General features: G+C 46.2%; 1 protein-coding gene and 1 non-coding gene across 2 annotated transcripts in view; one reads left to right on the forward strand and one right to left on the reverse strand.

Annotated features, from left to right (window-relative positions):
* Positions 1-21549, forward strand: part of KCND3 (potassium voltage-gated channel subfamily D member 3) — a 230231-nt gene that overhangs the window by 164365 nt on the left and 44317 nt on the right. The window lies entirely within an intron of this gene.
* TRNAC-GCA (transfer RNA cysteine (anticodon GCA)) lies at positions 4602-4673 on the reverse strand. The gene has a single exon. It is a non-coding gene; the product is annotated as a tRNA-Cys (tRNA).

A 21549-nucleotide genomic window follows, 5' to 3' on the forward strand; every position in this document is an offset into this window, starting at 1 on the left:
ATGATATCACTTATATGTGGAATCTAAAAAATGATAAACTTATTTACAAATCAGCAATAGACTCATGGACAAATAAAACAAACTTATGGTTACCAAAGGGAGGGGAGAAGGAGTAAATTAGGAGTTTAGGATTAATAGATATACCCCACTATATACAAAATAGGCAACAAGGATCTACTGGACAGCACAGGGAACTATATTCAGTATCTTGTAATAATCTATAATGGAAAAGGATCTGCAAAAGAATATATATGTATACATATAGATATACGTATATACACATATAACTGAATCATCTTGCTATACACCTAAAACTAACATAACATTATAAATCATCTATACTTCAATAAAAAATAAAAGCGCAAAAATGTAATGGAGACATGCAGAAGAATAGTAAGCAGTTTCTGTAGATACTCCACCCTCAAGGAGGTGGTACATAACCCTCCACTCCTTCCGTGCAGACTGTGCTTAGTCACCTCTTTGCAAAAGGACAGCAGGAAAGGAGCAAGGAGAGTCACTCTGAGAGCAGAGAAGCCCAGCAAGCGACCTCGGCCAGATGACCGAGGTCAACAGCAACACTGATAAATCACGTTACTAGCATAATAGGACTCCTCGACATGGTGTGATATGATGAGAATGACACTTTCTCTCTGTGGTCTTTCTCCCAAAACCCTATAACTCCAGTCTCATTGTGGAAAAATACTAGGCAAATCCCAATCGAGGGACCTTCTATGAACTACCTGACCAGTACACTTCAAAACGGTCAAGATGGTCAAAAACAAAGACATTCTGAGAAGCTTTCATGGTCCAGAGGAGCCTAACAGGACCTAACAACTAAACATAATGTGATATTCTAGATGGGATCCTAAGTGAAAACTAAGGAACTCTGAATACAGTGTGGTCTTTAGATAATAATATATCAATAATATTCATTCATTGTGGGAAAATCTACCATATTAACATGTAAGATGCTAATAACAGAGGAAACTGGGTCTCTGTGTGTACTGATATCACCATTTTTCTGTAAATCTAAAACTATTCCAAAATTTTTTAAGTTTATTTAAAAAATATAATGAGTAAGATTAAAAAATATAATGGGTAAGAGTATAAACTCCTACATTTAGCATAAAAGTGACTTATTATGTAAGTGTGTCTTGGGGGACATCCAAATTAAATACAGCTTTTGGGAAAGACATCTTGGGCTTTTGAAGGACCAAATCTCAATACATGGCTCTGGGCAATGTGATTGTGAAAGGAAGAGTGATCCTGTGCTGGTCTAACATCTCAGAGTCCAGATCAGGCAGCCTGGCAGGACTCCACTGCTCAGACCACAAGAGGAGTCTCAGCTTGGAGCCCAGATTTCCTGGGTTGAAGCCCAGGCTCTGCCACATGCTAGCTGTAGGAACCTCATAAAGTCATTTAACCTCTCCAGTTCTGTTTCCTCATCTGCAAAATGGGCAATTAATGGTAATAACCTGATAGAGCCATTGGGTGGCGCTAACCCCTGGTCCACGATAGGAAGTGGATCTTTGTGGGCAAAGGGTCTGATGTGGGCACTGTGAGCCCCTTACCTTATTTTAGATCCTTATTTCAAAGGGGTCTTCAGCATCTCAGAGAATAGGTGGGGGAGTCACAGGGAACTCATGATTTACCTTGGAGAAAAGACTGGACCTGAGAGTTATTGCTTCAATTCAGAGAAAAGGCCGCCAGGAAGAAGTGACAATCTTTGTCATTCATTCACTGAAGCCCTAAGTATGTCCTTAAGCCTGTCTGGATTTTTGCTTCCTTATCCTCAGAGTATTGATAAGGGCATCTTTTGGTCAATTTTGCAGGGAGACTGAGAGGATAAATCAATTAATAAATATGGAAGTACCCTGGAAAAAAAGCAACTGTTGTTGATAAGCATGTGCTTTTATTAAACTACACTGATACCTAGACATTTGTATATTTCCTATTGTGCTTGTTCAGGCTTCCCTGGTAGCTCAGCTGGTAAAAGAATCCTCCTGCAATGTAGGAGACCCCAGTTCAATTCCTGGGTTGGGCAGATCCCCTGGAGAAGGATTAGGCTACCCACTCCAGGATTCTTGGGCTCCCCTGGTGGTTCCGACAGTAAAGAATCCACCTGCCTGCAATGCAGGATTCCATCCCTGGGTTGGGAAGATCCCCTGGAGGAGGGAATGGCAACCCACTCCAGTGTTCTTGCCTGGAGAATCCCCATAAAGAGAGGAGCCTGGTTAGCTCGGAGAGAATACACAAGCTTTGGAAATTTACCCAACTTCTGTGAACCTCAGCGTCCTCTTGTATAAAATAGAGATCATCAATATGAATCTCACAGCGTTTCTGTGGCATCACGTGCATGCCTGGGCCAACACACAGTCAGCATTTAGCCAGCAGTGACTGCTATTCTGCCCCTCCAGCCGGGCTGGGGAAGTGCTGGTATTCTGAGTACCCCATCCATAGGGCCTCTCAGGTGAAATGGTGGCTGCCCTTGGTGGCTCTAGGGGTTCAGAGGGGAAGAGCCATTCTCATGGGAGATAAACTTGAGAGAGAATGACAATGGAATCCACATCACTGGAGGGCAGACTGAGAAAAATCATCTATTAGAACCACTTTTTGTGGAGCTCTTAATTGTCAAGAAGGTTCTGGGTAAAGCTGGGGCCCAAAGGGTGTCAGATTACTGGGAAAGAGAATTGGATGGATGAGAGAGACATGAAGTCTCGGCAGAACTACCCAGCAGTAATTATGCTTTAGGAGAAAAAAAGAGAGAGAGAGAGAAGGCAAGAGGCCCAAGCTGGCAGTGCCCAGACAAGGACACAGCAAAAGGAATGCAAGTGATTTGGTCCCTTGGGATTCCTGTTGACTTGTCACATATCTCAGATGACCAGAAGGCTTGTCCTGAATCTACCCATGTGAATTTCAACACCTTTCAGGGCATGAAGCCATGCATTATACCAAAAAAAATCTCCTTACACAAGAGATTTCTAAAGATATTACCACATGCCTTTGGAGAAAAACAACAATGTATTAAAAAATTTTCCTACAGTGCCTGGAGGTACAATAGACAATGACAGATGGATCTGGATTTACATAAAATGACACAGACACTGATTTTCTGAATATTTTTTATAAAATCAACAACTAAAATGGATCACCCAGACACACAGTTCCCCACCCAACCACTGCCAAGAAGCACAGCTCCCAGCAGGGGCCAAGCAGAGTGTCCAAAGGTCAAGAGTTAAACCCCCACCCCCACCCCCGCCCATTAGGCTCGGCTGCTTCCCTTCCAGACCTCCTGCCAGCACTGCCTCCACCTCTGCAGGTTGCTTTGGAGGATAATCAGCCTGGAGTTTCTCCAAAAAACAGCGCTAGCTTAACTCTTAGATGACGGAGAGCCCTCCAAGTCACTGGGATCCAGGTTGCTGTCTGTCTCTCCAGGGTGGTTCAAACTCACTGGATGCAGATGAGTTGAATTATCTGTACTCAGAACAAGTCCCCACATTTGAAGAAAGATATTGACAGACTAAAGCATGTCCACAGTTGAGCAATCTGGCTGGTGGGGGGCCTGAGCCATGACCTGCTAGGAAAATTGAAGGAAGATGCAGAGGGATCTGCTGGTTGTCTTCAAATACCTGCAGAGCTGTCATATAAAAAAAAAATAAGAAACTTGCTTCATGTATCCTCAGAAAGCAGAATTAGGACCCAGGTATCCTAGTTAAGGGCTTCCCCAGTGGCTCAGCAGTAAAGAATCCACTGGCAATGCGGGAGACGTGGATTCAATCCCTGGGTCGGGAAGATCCCCTGGAGGAGGGCATGGCAACCCACTCTGGTATTCTTGCCTAGAGAATTCCATGGACAGAAGAGCCTGGTAGGCTGTAGTCCATAGAGTCGCAAAGAGTCATACATGACTGAAGCGACTGAGCATGCGCACATGCTAGTTAGGAGCATCCCTGGTGGCTCAGACAGTAAAAGAATCTGCTTGCAATTCAGGAGACCCAGGTTCGATCCCTGGGTTGGGAAGATCCCCTGGAGAAGGGAATGGCTACCCACTCCAGCATTCTTCCCTGGAGAATTCCATGGACAGGGGAGCCTGGCGGGTTACAGTCAATGGAGTCACCAAGAGTCAGACACGACTGAGCGACTATCACTTTCACTTTTTCATACAAGTTAGAGGGAAGCAGATTTTGGCTTCATCTTGAGGAAGACTCTCTCGTGGTTAGTGTCTCTGATAATCTAACTGCACGGAAAAATAATCAAGTTCTTCATTGTGACCAGAGTTCAAAGACTGGATGGCCTCCTGTCAAGCTTGCTGTTGAGAGGTTCTATTTTGGATAAAAGATCAGATGAGGTGATCTAAATTCCTTTCCAAGCTTCAGATCACATTCTCAGTCAGTAGGGAGAGTAGAGACTGAGGACCATAACAACCTGCAAGTGAAAGCAAGCCAAAGAGAGCTGAGATGAGTATGTTAAGCTGGGGAAAGTGAAAGCGAAGTCACTCTGACTCTTTGCGACCCCGTGGACTGTAGACCACCAGGCTCCTCCGTCCATGGGATTCTCCAGGCAAGAATACTGGAGTGGGTTGCCATTTCCTTCTCCAAGGGATCTTCCCTACCCAGGGATCGAACCCAGGTCTCCTGCATTGCAGGCAGACACTTTAACCTCTGAGCCACCAGGGAAGCCTAAGCTGGGGAAAATATCTTTTAAGTTTGATAAGACTCAAGTTCTGGTTTTAAGCTCTTGGGTTTTGTTTTTCAAGCTCTTTTTAATAGAAGGAGCAGTAAATCTGAGTCTGAGCAACAGGATTAGAACTCATTTCTGTTGTAGTGTTTAGAGACACCTGCCCCTCATAGGAGTGTCTGCAAGTTCTAGCGGGCATCAGAGGCTACTTTTGTTCCCAGGCATTTTCCTCTTCTGACTTTCAGGTGGTCCCAGAAACAGGAAGAGGGCTGGATGAACATACCTAAACCTCTCCGTGGCTTAACTCCTTGGTCTGGTCCCATGTGCAATGGCATGAGTGGAGTGAGGCTCACCCAAGTGGCCATCTCAGATAACTCAGAACCGTACTTCCTGTGTTGTCAAGGATGTATTCTTAACTGTGGGAAACCAGCCTTCTTCCCACTCTTAGCCTGTGTGTTTGGGCCCTTCACCCATACCCTGGACAGTCCATTTTCCTCCTGAAATAAGCCCCGGTCAGTGCCACTTCTTACTGGGTTTTCTTCACTCTTTCTTTTTCAGTTTTAGTCAGATTAGTTTGTTCTAAAAGGTTTTTAGCTACAACTGCCCACAACCACCTTCCCTGAACATCTTTGTATGTACCATTTATCAGTTCTATATTTAGGGAGATGTCCCCCTGGATTAAGAAATTCATAAAGAAAGTGACATTGAGAGACTCCGTCTGAGACTCCTGGCCTTTGTGTATGGGCAGCAGAAGGCAGAGTAATTATTCCAGAAATCAACACCATCAATATTTGGACAGCAGTACCCTTAATTCATTCTCTTCCTCATCCAACAAATTCTGGCTGGCTTGGTGCTCTTGCTTCGACCTGTCTGAATTTCTCATTTTGAGCATGATTCCTAAGGAGCTGAGGACTTGTTACAGGCTTGACGTATAATTTCAGGCAAGTCACCTTTCCTTCGTGGGCCTCCGGCTCCTTGTCACGGAGCCTTTGCCTGTCCCTCTGGGCCGTGCTGGGGAAGGCCACTCATTAGGGACGCACTGGATGCCGACCAAACAGGTGCAAGTGTTCCAGGCTGCTTGCAAGCAAGAGAAAGGTCTGCACTAATCATCCCAGAGTCTAAAAGGTTTCCAGCATCTGTCAAGATCCAAGTGTAAACCGGGCACCATAATTGGGCTTTAGTATCTCCAGCAAGTTTGCCTGACACCTCTGCAGAGCAGTGGATGGATCAGACATGGTGTCAAACGGCGAGCCTGTTAATGTGCAAAGCAGAGAGGTGTCAAAACTGGCAAAAAGCAAAGCCTCCATTTCTTCTCTATCTCCATGAAAATGAGTGAATGCGGAAGCTCGGCTGCCACCAGGAACTAGGGACCACGGCCAGCTTGATAACAGTGCCAGTGTTTGGTCCTAATGCTTTGCTGGCTTTCTCCCCTCTTGCCTCCCAGCTGCCCCTGAAACTTTAATTATTTCCTGGACCTGGTATCATGTCTGTTTGCTGGTGAGGGAAGAGAGATGGCTCCCATAGAAATACAAAAGCCTGTCGACTTTCACAGCAACCATGGGGAATAGAGTGGCTGTTTTTAGTTACGAAGGCATGTTGGTGGGAAGGTTTACCAAAGGTGTATTTATTCATTAGAACTACCCTTCTCTTCAGCCCAGTTATCTCCAGCATCACATTTGTCACTCTGCCACAACATCGGTGGGGCAGGAAAGGGGGAGCTGGGGGAGACACACGGAGAGAAACTTGATCTGAACTGAAAACTGAACTTTCAGATGAAGGGGTTGTGAGTCTAAGTCAAGCAGGACCTGGGGACCCCCTCCATGTTCACCTTTCCCTGCACTGGTCTTGAAAATAATTCAAGCTGCCCTAACCTTTAGGAGACATTTTCAGAAAAGATGAAAACAGTTTAGAGAAGGAAGAGATATAAAATTATAGAAGAGATAATTGGAGAATTCCATTAATGTTTATTAAAGATTCCTTTGATTGGCCAAACCCTCCCTAGAAATTTTTCAGGAAATTAGAAAGTCTCCAGAAAGAAAAAAAAAACAAACCCAGAAAAAGAATTGCCAAATCGGATCCATACTGTCACTCAGCAACCCAGGCTAGTCTCAGAGTTCGAAGCCTCATGGCTACAGTCCATGGGGCCACAGAGAGTTGGACACAACTGGGCAACTAACACTTTCACTTTTTTTGATTTCACATTAAAAGAAAAAGGGATTACAGACTTTGAGGCCAGGAGGAGTGCTGCCTGAATTGATCTACCTCAATTTGTCTGAAGTTCTGTTTAATTATAAAATTCAGGCAAACCATGTTTACCTTTATATAAAAAGAGTGATTCCCCACATCTTCTAGTTTAATAGAGCAGTTCTCAACCTTTCTGATCTCAGAAAAATTATTGAGACTCCCAAAGCACTTTATTTTTGTGGGATGTATATGGTATTAGAAATGAAAACTGGAATTTTTTGAGTATTTAAAATATCCATTCATTAATTTATTTAAAAATAATAATTCCATTGCATGTTAACATAATCTTATAAAAATAGCTGTATTTTCCAAAATAAAACCAGTGAGAAGAGTGGCATTATTTTACCTTGTTGCAAATCTCTTTAAGGCCTGCCTTAATAGAAAACAGCTGGATTCTCTCATTTATCTCTGCTTTCTATCTGTTGTTCTATGAGGTTTTAGCTGAGGTATCTGAAGAAAACCCAGACCCACACAGCGTTTAGTGCCAGGACCGGGGTCGGGACAAGCAAGGCACCTAGGGCAGAAGATTTAAGTCCGTTCCCTCATCCAAGGTCATGCCAGCACAGGGTGGGCCCTGAGAGTGTGGGCCTCCTTAAATCTGGCATTCTAGGAGCTTCAGGAACCACTCATTAGTCCCAGCCCTGTCACACAGATGAGGAGTTGGAAAGGCAGGAAGTACTTTTGTAGCCTTGTCAGGTAACGGATATTATTTTTTGTGCATGTGTTTGTGCTCAGTCACCAAGTCGTATCTGACTCTTTGCAGCCCCATAGATTGCAGCCCGCTAGGTGCCTCTGCCCATGAAATTTCCCAGGCAAGAATACTGGAGCGGGTTACCATTTCCTCCTCCAGGGGATCTTCCCCACCCAGGAATCAAACCCGCGTCACGTGTGTCTCCTGCATTAGCAGACGGATTCTGCAGGTAGTGGGTTGGTTGCATTGTGGAATCTGAACCATACAATGTGCTTTTCACATCATATTTACAACTAAAATCTATTGTTCATTCTTGCACTCCGAATGCTCCTCTACCCATATAGTTACTCACTCTCTGAGTCTCAAGACCTGACCCACAGGACTCTGCAGACTGTAATTTGAAAACTGCTGGCCTCAGAGGTGTTCCAGGAACAGCCAGGAAGTGATCATAGTTGGAATGTAGGCAGATACAGAGTCATGAGTAAGTCCAAGAGGCTTAAGAACTAAACTGGGGCCAGACCCGAGCAATAGTATATGCTACACTAAGAAATGGGCTTGTGTCTTTAGCCCTCTAAGGAGCCACACTAGAGTCTTAAGTGGAGGAGTGAAGGGATCAGATCTGAGTGTTAAGATTCATTTAGTCATTTGTTCAACTGATATTTATTGAGCTCCTATTATATGCCAGGTTCTGGGAACAGTGAACAGAGAAGGTTTCTGCCTTCATGGAACTTATATTCTAGTAAGGAAGCAGAAATAAATAAATATAGACTGAGATCCACCCTGCTGGCAATAGAGGATGGACTGGTAGAGAGTTGGACTGAGGGGAGGGGAGTGCAGACAGTTGTATAATGGTCCAGGGAAGAGATGATGGGGACCAGGGGAGCAGCAGTAGAGATTAGGGGAGGGAGCATAAATGAGCAGGCTTGACATCAAAGACATGCTAAGCCATGTTCCTACGGTGGGGAGTCTAGGATGCTGCCCTGAATGCTAACTCAGGCAGTCAGAGGGCACTGCCCCCGAGATGGCACATCCACGAGGAGTAGCGCCTGGCTTTGGATCCTCAGCTCAGTTCACAGCATGCTGAGACTGGAGTGCCAGGGAGAGGGGGTTCATTCAGGTGGAGATGTCGAGTGAGCTGTTGGATTGTATGAGTCTGATCTCAGAATGGAGGACTGGACAGGGACTGAGATGTAAGAGTTGTCACTTATTCTGGTGCTGAGCGGATAATGTCACACAGGGACAGCGCTCAAAGTCAGGAGAGACGACAGCCAAGGGACACTAACGTGTCTACCTGTTCTCGCACCTGCCTCGAATTTCACGTCTTAAGGCAGACGCGTCGTCTCCCTACTCCTGAGGACTGTTCTCTGTCTCGTTGATGATGCTGTTGACCTTAGGAGCTCCCCCTTGCTCAGCCCTCACCTACCATGGCTTCGTGGTTTGCCCAACTCACCCTCTCTTACCCTGTACGCCCCTATTACCCACGGCATTCCTAAACTGCTGCCTTACTCATCCACTCTATTCTGTCTGGAAACCCCAGTTTCACTGCCCCCTTCTATACTCAGCAGAAGCTTGTCCACCTAGAGAATTCCTACTCATCCTTCAAGAACTGCCCAAGCACCCACTTTCATTTTAGGTCTTCCCACCCACTCCACCTCTGACCACACACAAAAACACACCAGAGATGCGGTTGGTCACATTCTCCCTCAGTTTCCAGTCTTCCTCGTCTGACTGCATTCTAGCGCTCCTCACACAGTGGTGCAACCATTTGTTCACGTGACTTGCTCCTGACTAAAGTGGAAGTGGGAAATATGTTGATTTGTCTTCTTCACCCTGGTGTCTAGGGTGATTCCTGAATGAGTGCTGAGACCTCAACCTAATGAGTTTACTGGGGAAGAAAGACTGCCAAGCACCAGGGCTGGGGAAGCAGCCCGCAGACCCAGCATCAAGGCCAAAGGGAGCACTGCTTGGGGTGTGAGCAAGGCTGCAGAGGGCTGTAAGCATCACAGGGCTGGAAGGCAGCTAGGAGGTGGTGCGTTGGTTCTGGGCACCTCATTTGTCCAGAGAAAGACCCCGGCAGTGACTGGTGTGGTGAAGGCGGGGGGTGAGGGGACGGTGGGGGGAAGCGGAGGCAAAGAGGGTGGTGAGAACAGCAAAGGGCGAAGCTGAGTGTCCAAATAAGAGGACAGAAAGCTGAGCGGAGTTTGCGGGTGGGCTCCCTCCAAACCCCAGCCTACCAGGCTTGCAGCACCTAACAGATCCCAGGGCTCCCCCAAAAGTAACAGTGAAAATCCATCCTCCCTGGACAGGCCTGAGAACTAGGGACTACCGAGCCTTCTCGGGGACCTAAATAAATACCTCTGAGCCTTCCAACCAGAGGGCTTGTCAAGGCAGCAGCTGGCAGCACCTGAGGCCCACAGAGGGCATGTGTTGCTTGAGAAGACAGGGAGAGAGCAGGCTCGACCAGGAGAGAGGGTTCACATTGTGACCGATGGGAGATGGAGCTGAAGAGTATACACGCACTCTTCTTCGTCTCTTCGAACAAGAACAGTAACAAGCTCAAAGCCCAAACAGAAGCCCATAAAGCGAGACAGTTATTATGAGACAGCCACAGGTAGATGGAAGGAAAAGCTGGGTCCCAGCTTTGTTCACAGAGCCCCGGAACATTGTGCAAATGTCAGGCTCTGTGAGGGAAGTAAAAAGCCTTTGTCTGATCTTGATGCCAGTACTGAACACAGCCCTGAACCCAGCAAAAGTGGCTGGAACCCTGGTCACTGGGCTTCCCATGCCCAGATGTGCCCCATCAGGCCACGCTTCTTGCAGTGGAGGGGCAGAGCTTCTCCCTTTGGAGAAGCCCCTGAGCAGAAGAGGACGGAGATGGAATAGAACAACCCAGAAGCTGTAAACCTTCTTTCTTACTCGCTCTCTATCCCAGGGCTCTAGAGAAAGAATGGCAGGGTCTCCTGCTGGACCAGTGAAGCTCCATTTCATCTTCCTCCCCTCAGCCCTGGCTGATCATCAGGGTGTCTGGAGCAGGAGGGAGGGAGGAGCTAGATGAGACCAACACCACCCACCTGGGGGAAGGGGTGTCAGAGGGGAGTGAGACAATATATAGACTTTGGAGTCATGCAGGCTCTTCTAACTAAAGCTTTGTAATCTCTCTGAGTCTGTTTCCTCATATACAAAATGGGTATAATGGACCTCCCTGGGGGTACAGTTAGATAAGAATCCACCTGCCAATGCAGGGGACATGAGTTTGATCCCTGGTCCAGGAAAAATTCCACATGCCATGGCGCAGAGCAACTTTAGTCCATGCACAACTGCTGAGCCTGCCTGCTGCAGCTACTGAAACCCATGGGCCTAGAGCCCATGCTCCACAAGAGAAGCCACTGCAGTGAGAAGTCAGCGCACTCCAACTAGAGAACAGCCCACACAGCAAGAGACCCAGCACAGCCAAAATAAACACATAAATAATGGGTATAATAATATTAATAGCTCCAGCCTCATAGGATGGGTATCAGGAGTGTGTAAGCTGATGCAAATATGGTTGTCAGCTCAGTGCTTGGCATGTACTAAGTGCTCACTTCAAGTGAGCTATTGCCATTGTAATCGCTGCAGTTATCTGTTCAGGGCCCTCACGGGGCTTAGGAACCCCAGTACTTGACTTGCAAAGTCAACAGGTATGAAATTCTTCCTGCTCAGTGTCCTGGGCCCACTGGGGAGTGCTGAGATTCCTATTCAAATAGGATTCCTGCATTGTGACCACAAGAGCGTCAATGAGCGCAGCAGGAGAGTACACAGGGTACTCAGGTCGGCTCAGCTCCTGTTGCCTTCTCTCCCCTTTGGGCACCTCCTGTTTCCTCACATCTCACCCACTCCACTCAGGGAAATTCCCACTGCTATTGGCATGCACATCTGCTCTCCTAGGAGCGCACACTGTGTGCGCATGTCTCCCCATTCTGCTCCGCATTTGGGCAAATTACTCAATCTGCGCCTTAGGTTTCTCATCTGAAATCTGGCAATAATAATAGTGCCAGCCTCGTAGGATTGTTGGAGATTAAACCAGGTAATTCATGTGAAGTGCTTAGAATGAGTGGCCTATTTGAAGTGATCATTCAGTGATGGGCTTCCCTGGTGGCTCAGATGGTAAAGAATCTGCCTGCAATATAGGAGACCTGGGTTCAATCCCCGGGTCAGGAAGGTCCCCTGGAGAAGGGAATGGCACCCCACTCCAGTATTCCTGCCTGGAGATTTCCATGGACAGAGGAGCCTGACGGGCTACATTCCATGGGGTCACTGATCAGACATGAGCGAGCAATTAAAACATCTTCAGTGTGAGCTGTTATTCTTATTATTATAGGAAACCCATATCTCCCATGAGTAAGGACTTTGCCTCGTCCTATGAAAACCCTGAATGAATTATTCAGCTTTAGGAACCTTTCAGAAACTACGAATTCATGAACAAAATAACCCACCTGTGAGCAACCTTCTGATTCAAACAAACATTAACAACAGAAAGAGTAAAAACCCTACATCATGCCTGAGGGCCTGAGACCCAAACGTCTCTGTGTCCCTAACAAGGGATCAAGTGGGGGGCAGTGCATGCAATAGGCAAGCATTCCAGGTCACAGCAAACACATATCCTAGACCTGGGAAGTCAGGAGTAACGTTATTATGGTCCCATGGCTGCTAGAAGAAAACATATCTCACAAGGAATGAGAGACTCTAAGAATAGAATTATAACAATAAACTGAAAGTGAAGTCGCTCAGTCGTGTCCGACCCTCAGCGACCCCATGGACTGTAGCCTACCAGACTCCTCCGTCCATGGGACTCTCCAGGCAAGAGTACTGGAGTGGGGTGCCATTGCCTTCTCCGATATAACAATAAAAATCACATGTAATTCTAACTAGGAAGAAAATAGGGCATCTAAAAAAATCAGTGTGGCTACATGAGATACCTCTAATGAACCTGGAGTTTTAAAAGTCCAACTGGGAAAAATACAGTTGTGGCAAATATTGGATAAATGGTTAATATCTTTAACATATAAAGAGTTCACATATATCAATAATAAAACCCCTAAAGCACAATGGGAAAGTGAGCCAAAGATGAGATAAACAATTCACTAAAGAAGAAATAAAGCCAGCTTTCCAAAAGATGAAAATTCTTTAATCTTACTTGTAATCAAAATGAAAATTCAGACAAGATAGCTACTTTTGCCTTGCAAATTTGCAAACGTTTCTAGTTTTTTAAATGAGTATTCAAATCTGCTAAGTGTGCAGCAAATAGTCCCATTCAAACATTGCAGGTGGGATAGTCACGTCTTAGATCTATCCTGTGGAAATAGTGCTAATTAATAGTGGTATTAATAGTGGTATTAACAGTTATTAATAGTGTTATTTGTAAGAGCAAAACTTAGAAGTAATTGAAATGCAACCATATAGAATGATGTTTTCAAAAATATTTATTTATTTATTTGACTGTGCTGAGTCTTAGTTGCAACCCGTAGGATCTTTAGTTGCAACATTCGAACTCTTAATTGCAACATGTGGGATCTAGTTCCCCAACCAGGGAGTTAACCAGGTCCCCTGCATTGGGAGCCTGGTGTCTTAGCCAGTGGACCACCAGGGAAGTCCCTAGGATCATGTTTATGATGAGTTCACGGTGGTGTGGGAAAATGCGGGAGACAAAATTGCACAGATTTTTAAAACAGCAGCAAGAAAGACTGGTGGAAAACAACATACTAACGTCCTGTCTTTGGGTAATGGAACGATGGACAGTTAGTTCTTTCTGCATTTCTGCTTGGTGGTTAGATTTCCTTCAATGAACACGCATGACTTTCATTATGAAAAAAAAAAAGAAACTTTAAAAGTTCAGTAAATATGAAAAGACTAGAAAGAAAGTTACATAATTGAAGACAAATGCAACACACAAGTGCAGTCGTGTGGCCAATGTCACCTTACACCTTAAAGCTTCAAGTGGGTCTGGCCTGCGGCAAGTGCTGTGATCCACCCAAAGAACTAAACCGTGTACTCCCAGGAACACACACACAGCGAGGAAGCACGTGAGAGTTGACAGGAAAGACTGAACACAGTGGGCTGTTGTGCGAGAAAAGGAGGAGGATCCTGGACCACAGACTCATGGGTCAAAAAATCATAAGAGTTTTGGGGCATTAGTGACCCCCACTGTAGTCTGCTGTTTCCCATTGTGTGTGCCTGGACCACTGGCACCCCTCAAAATGACTCTAAATGAAGCTTGAGGCCATTTTGGTGGTGTATATACAGATGCAGAATTATTTTTTTAAGCTTTTTTTTTCAGTTTTCTGTCCATCTTTCCAATCATTCCAAGGAGAAAGCCTTAGTTTGATGACTTAGATTAGTCTTGTTAGATGAGTGTTGTTGTGAATCTCTCTTCCTAACAAAGCACGTGCAAGCTGCAAGCTCTGTACCTTCAGCAGACAACAGCATCTGGCTGGCATTTAACAATGCAGGTGGTGTGTGGACAGAGAAGAACAGCCAGGGCAGGAGAAGGAGGAGTGGAGTGTGGTAAACACTTGGGCATCTGGAACATGAGGGGGCAGGAAAGCGGGGTGGCTGGCTATGAGTCACCCGGCTGGCCAATGGCTGCCGAAGCCTGGACACCTCCCCCCAGCCCCCATCAGCTAGGAGCCCCCGCTCGGCGCTCCCCTGCCTTCCACAGAGCTGTCTCCTCGAGGTCAGTGTCTCTCTCCACTTTCCTCTAAGCAGCAGATTGACCCTGTCTTGTTCTTTGCTGTGATTGTCATTTCTTGTTTGGTTTTGTTATGTTTGTTGTTGGACTCTATTTTTCCTTTGAGTTGGGAAGGGCATGGGATCATGCTAGCAGCACAGCTAAAAACGTTTTTAATGCGCCTCTGCACTTTCCCTAGGAAGCCAGCATCTTCCACATCCTTCTCTGGGGGCCACGCTGCTCCCCAGTACTTGGGCTTTGTCTATTCACAACTAAAGCAGCCTTTTCCTTTTGTTTCAGTTTTCAAATGTGAATTTGTACAGAGAGTCCCCAGCATGGCTACATTAGTGGCTTTAGATGCATCCTGATTGGGATTATTCGTGCTTGTATAATCAACTTCCCCTAAGATCTCTGGCCGTGGGTTGGTACCTCCCGGTCTTGCCTGGGCTGCTAACTAGCTGAGGGACCTTGCGTGAGTCATTCAGCCTCACTGACCGGCTCATAACCCCACCCCGCTTCACTGTGAGGGTCGCACAGGAGGACCAAATGAGCTGCTAGTCACGACGTGCTTTGCAGGGCAAAAGCGCCCCACAATGAAATGCGTTATGCAGCTCCTATTTTTCTTTTGCTTTTCCCATCAAGGAAAATGTTCTTCAGATTGGAAAGCGTAAAACCAGCACCATTAAAAAAGAACCAAAGCTCAAAATGGGAACAAAGAGAAAGAGTGGATCAGTCTTTAAATGAGCTCAATCTCTGGATGCCTTAGAAGCATCAGGCCTGATCTGCGGGCTGGGATGTGACATGAAGGCCATGCTGTGCTGGGGACCAGAGTAGCTTCAACGGAGGGGGAACAGTTGGACAGGGGGACTTTGGCCACTGTGAAATGTGAGACCCCATTTAAAGGAATAGGGAGATTTAGATAACAAGACTGAAGGAGGACACATGTACCACTGCTTGCTTCTGGTAGGGATTCTCCCAACAGCCTCACACATTCCCCTGCCCAACCCCCAGGACGCTTTGGGATCTCTGAAGAAAGTTCACCATCTCCCCAGCAGCCTACTTGGTGGTACTGGGAAAGAAAGAGAGAGACCATGGAGCAGTGGGACCCCCGACTCCTGTGATTCCACCCACAGCTCAGCCCCCAGGCTGGGCCCCACCACCATCTGTCTGGGGCAGATGGCTGCTCCACACTTATAAACCACACGACCTGCCGCAGGGGGTTGTGTCTTGGCTTTCCCATCTACAAAGTGGAAATGGTATCTCACTCAAAGGCTTGTTGTGAAGTTTAGAAAAGATGACATGAAATTCTTAGCACAAAGTGCGTTCACAAGATATTAGTTCTTTCCCCCTTCTCCACTTCTCATGTCCCTATTTCTGATTATACAGAGGAAATTGCTTCTACAAAAATAAATTAACATAAACTCCCAAATGATCCAGCAATTCCATTTCTGGGTATATACTCAAAAGAATTGGAAGCAGAGACTCAAACAGATGTTTGTACACCCATACTCATAGTAGCAACCCACTCCAGTGTTCTTGCCTGGAGAATCCCGGGGACGGGGGAGCCTGGTGGGCTGCCGTCTATGCGGTCACGCAGAGTTGGACATGACTGAAGCGACTTAGCAGCAGCAGCACTCATAGTAGCATTATTCACAACAGCCAAAAGGTAGAAGCAACCCAAATATCCACCCACAGATGAATGGGTAGACAAAATGTGGTACACACAATGGAATATTATTCAGCCTTAAAAAGGGAAGGAAATTTTGTCCCATGCTACAGTATAAATGGAACTTGAGGATGCTATGCCAAGTGATTAAGCCAGATACAGAAAAGACTAATATTGTATGATTCCACTCATATGAGGTACTTAGAGTAATCGAATTCATAGAGACAGAAAGCTGAATGGTGGCTGCCAGGGACTATGGGGAGGAGGAAATGGGGAATTAGTGTTTAATAGGCATAGTTTAAGTTTGGGAAGACTAGAAAGTTCTGGAGATGGATCGTGTGATAGTTATAAAGTGTAAATGCATTTAATGCCACTGAACTAGACACACCTAAAAATGGTCAAAATGGTGAATTTTATGTTATTTATATTTAACCCCAGTAATAAATTGCTTACATAACAACAAAAAGAAAGTGAAAGTGAAAGTCACTCAGTTGAGTCCGACTCTCTGTGACCCCATGGACTATACAGTCCATGGAATTCTCCAGGCCAGAATACTGGAGTGGGTGGCCTTTCCCTTCCCCAGGGGATCTTCCCAACACAGGGATCGAACCCAGGGCTCCCACATTGCAGGCAGATTCTTTACCAGCTGAGCCACAAGGGAAGCTAACAACAAAAAGGTATACCTTGATTTGAGATCATGACACTATTTCAGAAAAATTAAAATGTAAAAGTCACATACATCTTAGAATAAAGAGAATATAATTTTTAACTTCAAAAAAATGAAAGAAGACACACAAAGAGGAGAGTAGAAATACAATTCATCAGGGCACACTGTCAAGGGCATAAACCAGGTCTCAGCGGGGAAAATCTCAGCGTGTAGCTTATAATTCCTGAAAAGAATCCAAACCCCCATCACTCGCAGTCCCAGAAGATGGGATAAACAACGAGGAGATGAACCCCACGTCTGACTTCCGTGACGTCAACACACACACACACCCCTCAGAGCCAGCTGTGCTCACCACGTCCCACGGCAGTGGGGCTGTAGTATGCTCCCTGGCCCAGTGACTGCTCCTGGCCCCCCACACAGAAGCCCACTGTCTGCTGACAGAGGGCACAGGAGCCCAGGGTGAGGGGCACCTGGGGTACCCGGCTGCTAGCACTACAGGAGGAGAGGATGCTGGCTGGGCCTCCCGCTGGTGTGGAGGAATGGGAGGGGCTTGCAGCTCATCACTGGGTACATCCAGGTGTCCTGAGTCCCACAGCCTTCAGGCTGTCCCCTGGAAACCCGGAATCCCAGAGTGATCCTAAGGCCCAGGTGGACCCTGGAGCAGGCCACCCTCAGCTTCCTGAGAGACAGGTAACAGACCTCCCCAAGTCCTCTTTCCAGCACCACCACAGACCCAGGACACTCTAAAAGGCCCACAGATGAGGGCTCCAAAGAAACCCAAATGTACTTTCAGGCCCCGGGCGGGGCTGAACTCACACGTACAGACAGGTCCACACCAGGCGCCCCGTTGCCCAGATGCTGAGGCCATGGGCTCCTGTCCTGGACAACTCCACTACCAACTAGCTGTAAGGTAACTGGCCTCTCCAGACCTCTAAAGCTGGATCTGTTCCCAGACCTGGAACCTCTGCACACAAGGAAGGGAGATCTCCGTTCCTCTCCGCAGGCCTCCCTAGGCGCCTGAAAGGACAATGCGGATAGACAGATCCTGCCCTTGGAGGGAGGTGTTATATTTATAGTACCAGCAACTCAGTGGACATGAATTTGGGCAAACTCTGGAAGATAGTGAAGGACAGGGAAGCCTGGCATGTTACGGTCCATGAGGTCACAGAGTCGAACACAACTTAGCGACTGAACAGCAACAAGAACAAATCTGTTTCCTAGGGTTGCTGTAACAAAGCACCACCAACTCCGTGCTTAGGATGACAAAAATGTATTCCCTTGCAGTTCTGGAGGCTGGAAGTCAGAAACCAAGATGTCGGTGGGCTGGTTCCTTTTCAGAGGCTCTGAGGAAGAACCTGCCCTCTGCCTCTCTGCTGGCTTGTCTGGTTGCCCGCAGTTCTTGACTTGTACGTGAGTTACTGCAATCTCTGCCTGCATCCTTACATGGCCATCTTCCCTCTGGGTGTGTTCACATCTCCCTCTTCTTATAAGGACAAGAGTCATTGGGTTAAAGGCCACTCTAATGCAATATGGCCCCATCTGAACTTGATTACATCCACAAAGACCCTCTTCCTGATCAGGGCACTTCCACAGGTTCCAGGGGTTAGGATTTCTATATATATGTTTGTAACAAGACACAGTTCAACACAGGGAGCTTCCAACAGTAGAAGTGAAATAATGGAGCAAAAAAGAAACCGCAAAAACTTCATAGAGCCAGTCAAAGTTGGTCTTCTTACCCTTTCAGAGCCTCAGTGTTTCCACCTGTGAAATGGGGTAACACTGTTTACCTTGCAGGGTATAATATGTGCAAGGCAACTAGCACTCAGTAGGCACTCAGTGAGTAGGAACTAATACTATTATAACTCTTATCCTCATTATTATTTTTAGCCTAACTGCAGAGACATAACTGGAGCATAGGGCTTCCCAGGTGGCATTAGTGGTGAAGAACCCACCTGCCAATGTAGAAGACAATGAGATGCAGGTTGGATTCCTGGGTCAGGAAGATCCCCTGGAGGAGGGCATGACAATCCAGTATAGAATCCAGTCCAATACAGAATCTCCATTATTCTTGCCTTGAGAATCCTATGGACAGAGGAGCTTGGCAGCCTACAGTCCAAAGGGTCACAAAAGAGTCCGATACGACTGAGGCAACTTCACACATACAAACAACTGGAACATAGCAAAATACCCTGGAGGGAGACTAGATCAGAGTGTGGGAAACAGGAGTAGTTCAATAGAAGAGATGATATGAAGTAAGCCTGGGAAACATGGCTAGGATTTTGACAGGTCAAAGCTGCAGGGGAACGAAACCCAGGAAGTAGGAGCTCCACAAACAAGCCTTGGAAGCAGGAAAGTGTAAAGCGTGTTTGAAGAAGAGCTTCGAGTTCCATTTGGCTGGAACTTGGGAAATGAGTGAAGAGTAATGGTAATTAAGATTGTAAAGGAGCATTTGGACCACAGAACACGAGGAGTTTGCACTTAATTCATAGTCAATGGGGAGCCCATGAATGTTTTTTGGAAGGAGGAAGGCAATTAAACCTGCATTTAAGAAAATTAATCTGGCTGCAGTGAGCAGAGTCAGAAAGCCCTGGAGCAGGCAGTGATCAGGGCAGAACCTGGAGGAAATGCCTGCAGGAGGTGACAGCGTTCCTGGTCCTGGCTAAAGGCTGAAGGTGAATTGTAGGATGCGCTTTGGGACTCAGTCACTTGGTGTGGCCACTCGGACAGGTCACACACTGCTTACCCCATTGTTAGTGGTTGGCCCAGTTAAATAAGCCAGAGAATGAGAAGTCATGCATGGCATCACTTATATGTGGAACCTAAAAAAAAAAAAAAAAAAAGTAAAAAAAATAAACCAACCAAGAAATAGAGAGTTGAATGGAGGTTGCCAGGTAGCAAGGTAGGGGAAATAGGGTGAGGTTAATAAAAGGGTACAAACTTTCAGAGGAGCTAATATAAAACATGGTGACTGTAGTTCATAATGCTGTATTGTATAACTGAAATTTTCTAAGGAAGTAGAACTCAAATATTCCCACTAAAAAAGAAGAGGTAAATATATGAGGTGATGGATATGTTAATTAACTAGATGAGGGGCATCCTTTCAGAAGTATATGCATGTATCAAGTCATCATGATCTACACTTCAAATATCTTGCAATTTTATTTGTAAAATTTATTTGTGAAAGCAGCTCATACAAAGGCCCTGCTGAGAGAGTAAAACTCAAATGTTCTCACAAAAAGAGAAGATAAATATGTTTTATTTGTCAATTATACCTCAATAACACTGAAATTTAAAAAAAAAAAAGAACAAAAAACAAACAGGGTGACCAGTGATGGACACTTGGTGATTTTTAAGACCCTCCCACCAGAGGAGTGCTCTCATCTATTAATAAGAAGACACCAGCAGGGCCTTCATCTTTTCTTTTTTAGCGAGAACATTTGAGTTTTACTCTCTTAGCAAGAGGGTACACGGAGGTGGGAGTGGGGAGGGCTCATCACTCAGCGTCTGGCCCCTGCCCTGCCCCTTCTCCTCCCCGCTGGGAGACTGGCAGTTTGAGGGAGGCCAGAGCCCAGTCAGGCTGCTCAAGAGCTGTGAGCAGGCTTAATTGCTGCACATTAACTTAACTTTCACCTCGGTCTTACTTTAGAATTCTGTGAATATTTATGAGTGCGCTCTTGCTTAATGAGTAGGGGAACAGAGACATTAATGAGCTTTTTATCCCTGTTGGGCTTGGGGAATTTTTTTGTTTGTTGCATATCTCTAAGCTGAATTCTAGCTGCGCTGTACCTTTTTTCCTCCTGAATCCTCAGAGGTGAGACGTGTGAGACCCTTTTCACGGCCGCCATCCAGGCAGAATCTAAGCACACGAAGGTGGAGGGGCAATGTGTGTGTACCCGTGTGTGCACGTGTGTGTGTGTGCCAGTGAAAGACCGTGTGTGCTTATGTGTGGCCACACATGGGGATGTGTGAGCTCCCCTGAAATCGAAGAAGGCCTGTCCGTGTTCAAATGAGAATCCCAAATTGCTTCTCCTCTTGAGTTGGGCCTCTCAGAGATGAGAGGAAAAGTGAGGTAGGGCCTTCTATCTTTCCGAGGGTCTTCTTAGGTAGCTGAGGTGTGGGGTTGGGCCTCCCCTGGGCCCAGCATCTAGGGCCCTGCCCTGGGATCTCCTCAAAATGAGACAGAGCCCGAGGCCTGTGCACCTGCCCATGTGAGCCTGGAAGGCTGAACAAGGCCCAGATCTGCCCTGCAGATCCGGGGGAGGGTCAAGGAGGCTGCTCAGAACAACCAGCCTGGGGCTTGGAGCCAGAAGGCAAGCTTAGGGGAAAAATGCACATTCTCACCTGCACCCAGAAAATTTGGAGAACATCAGTCCTGTTGCCCTTGGGTTTTAGCCCAATCTCTAAGGGATATGAAAGCCTGGCCATTGCATATTTGATAAATTAGTAGAAAAACAGAAGAGGTCCCAGAAGGGTGAAAACCCCTCCATGCTAAAACACTGGGTTGTTTCTCCTTCAGCCTTTCAGCTGCTGGAGACCCTCCACCTCTCTCTGCCTGAGAAGAAAGAAGGTGGATAAGGTAGGAGGAAAAAAGTAACTGACTTCTGGTCGCTCAAACCCAATCACTCTTAACATTTCTGTATTTTTATGTATAGCTTCTGTTGTTCTCTTTGCCTAGCTCAATGGCCAATTCCTTAGTGTAAGCCATTGGGTCAGTATCAAGTCTGTGCTATTATGAACAATGCAGAGTTGAACATTTTTATGCATTTACTTCTGAATGACACTCAGATGAAATTACTGGACCAGTGGTCCTGGACACTTTTACATCTCTTGATGGATACTGCCAAGTCACTTTCCAAAAGAGATGTACCAATGGGCAGTATATGAAAGTGCCCATTTCAATGCAT

Source organism: Bubalus kerabau, chromosome 6 (assembly GCF_029407905.1).
Source record: "Bubalus kerabau isolate K-KA32 ecotype Philippines breed swamp buffalo chromosome 6, PCC_UOA_SB_1v2, whole genome shotgun sequence".
Taxonomy (NCBI): Eukaryota; Metazoa; Chordata; class Mammalia; order Artiodactyla; family Bovidae; genus Bubalus; species Bubalus kerabau.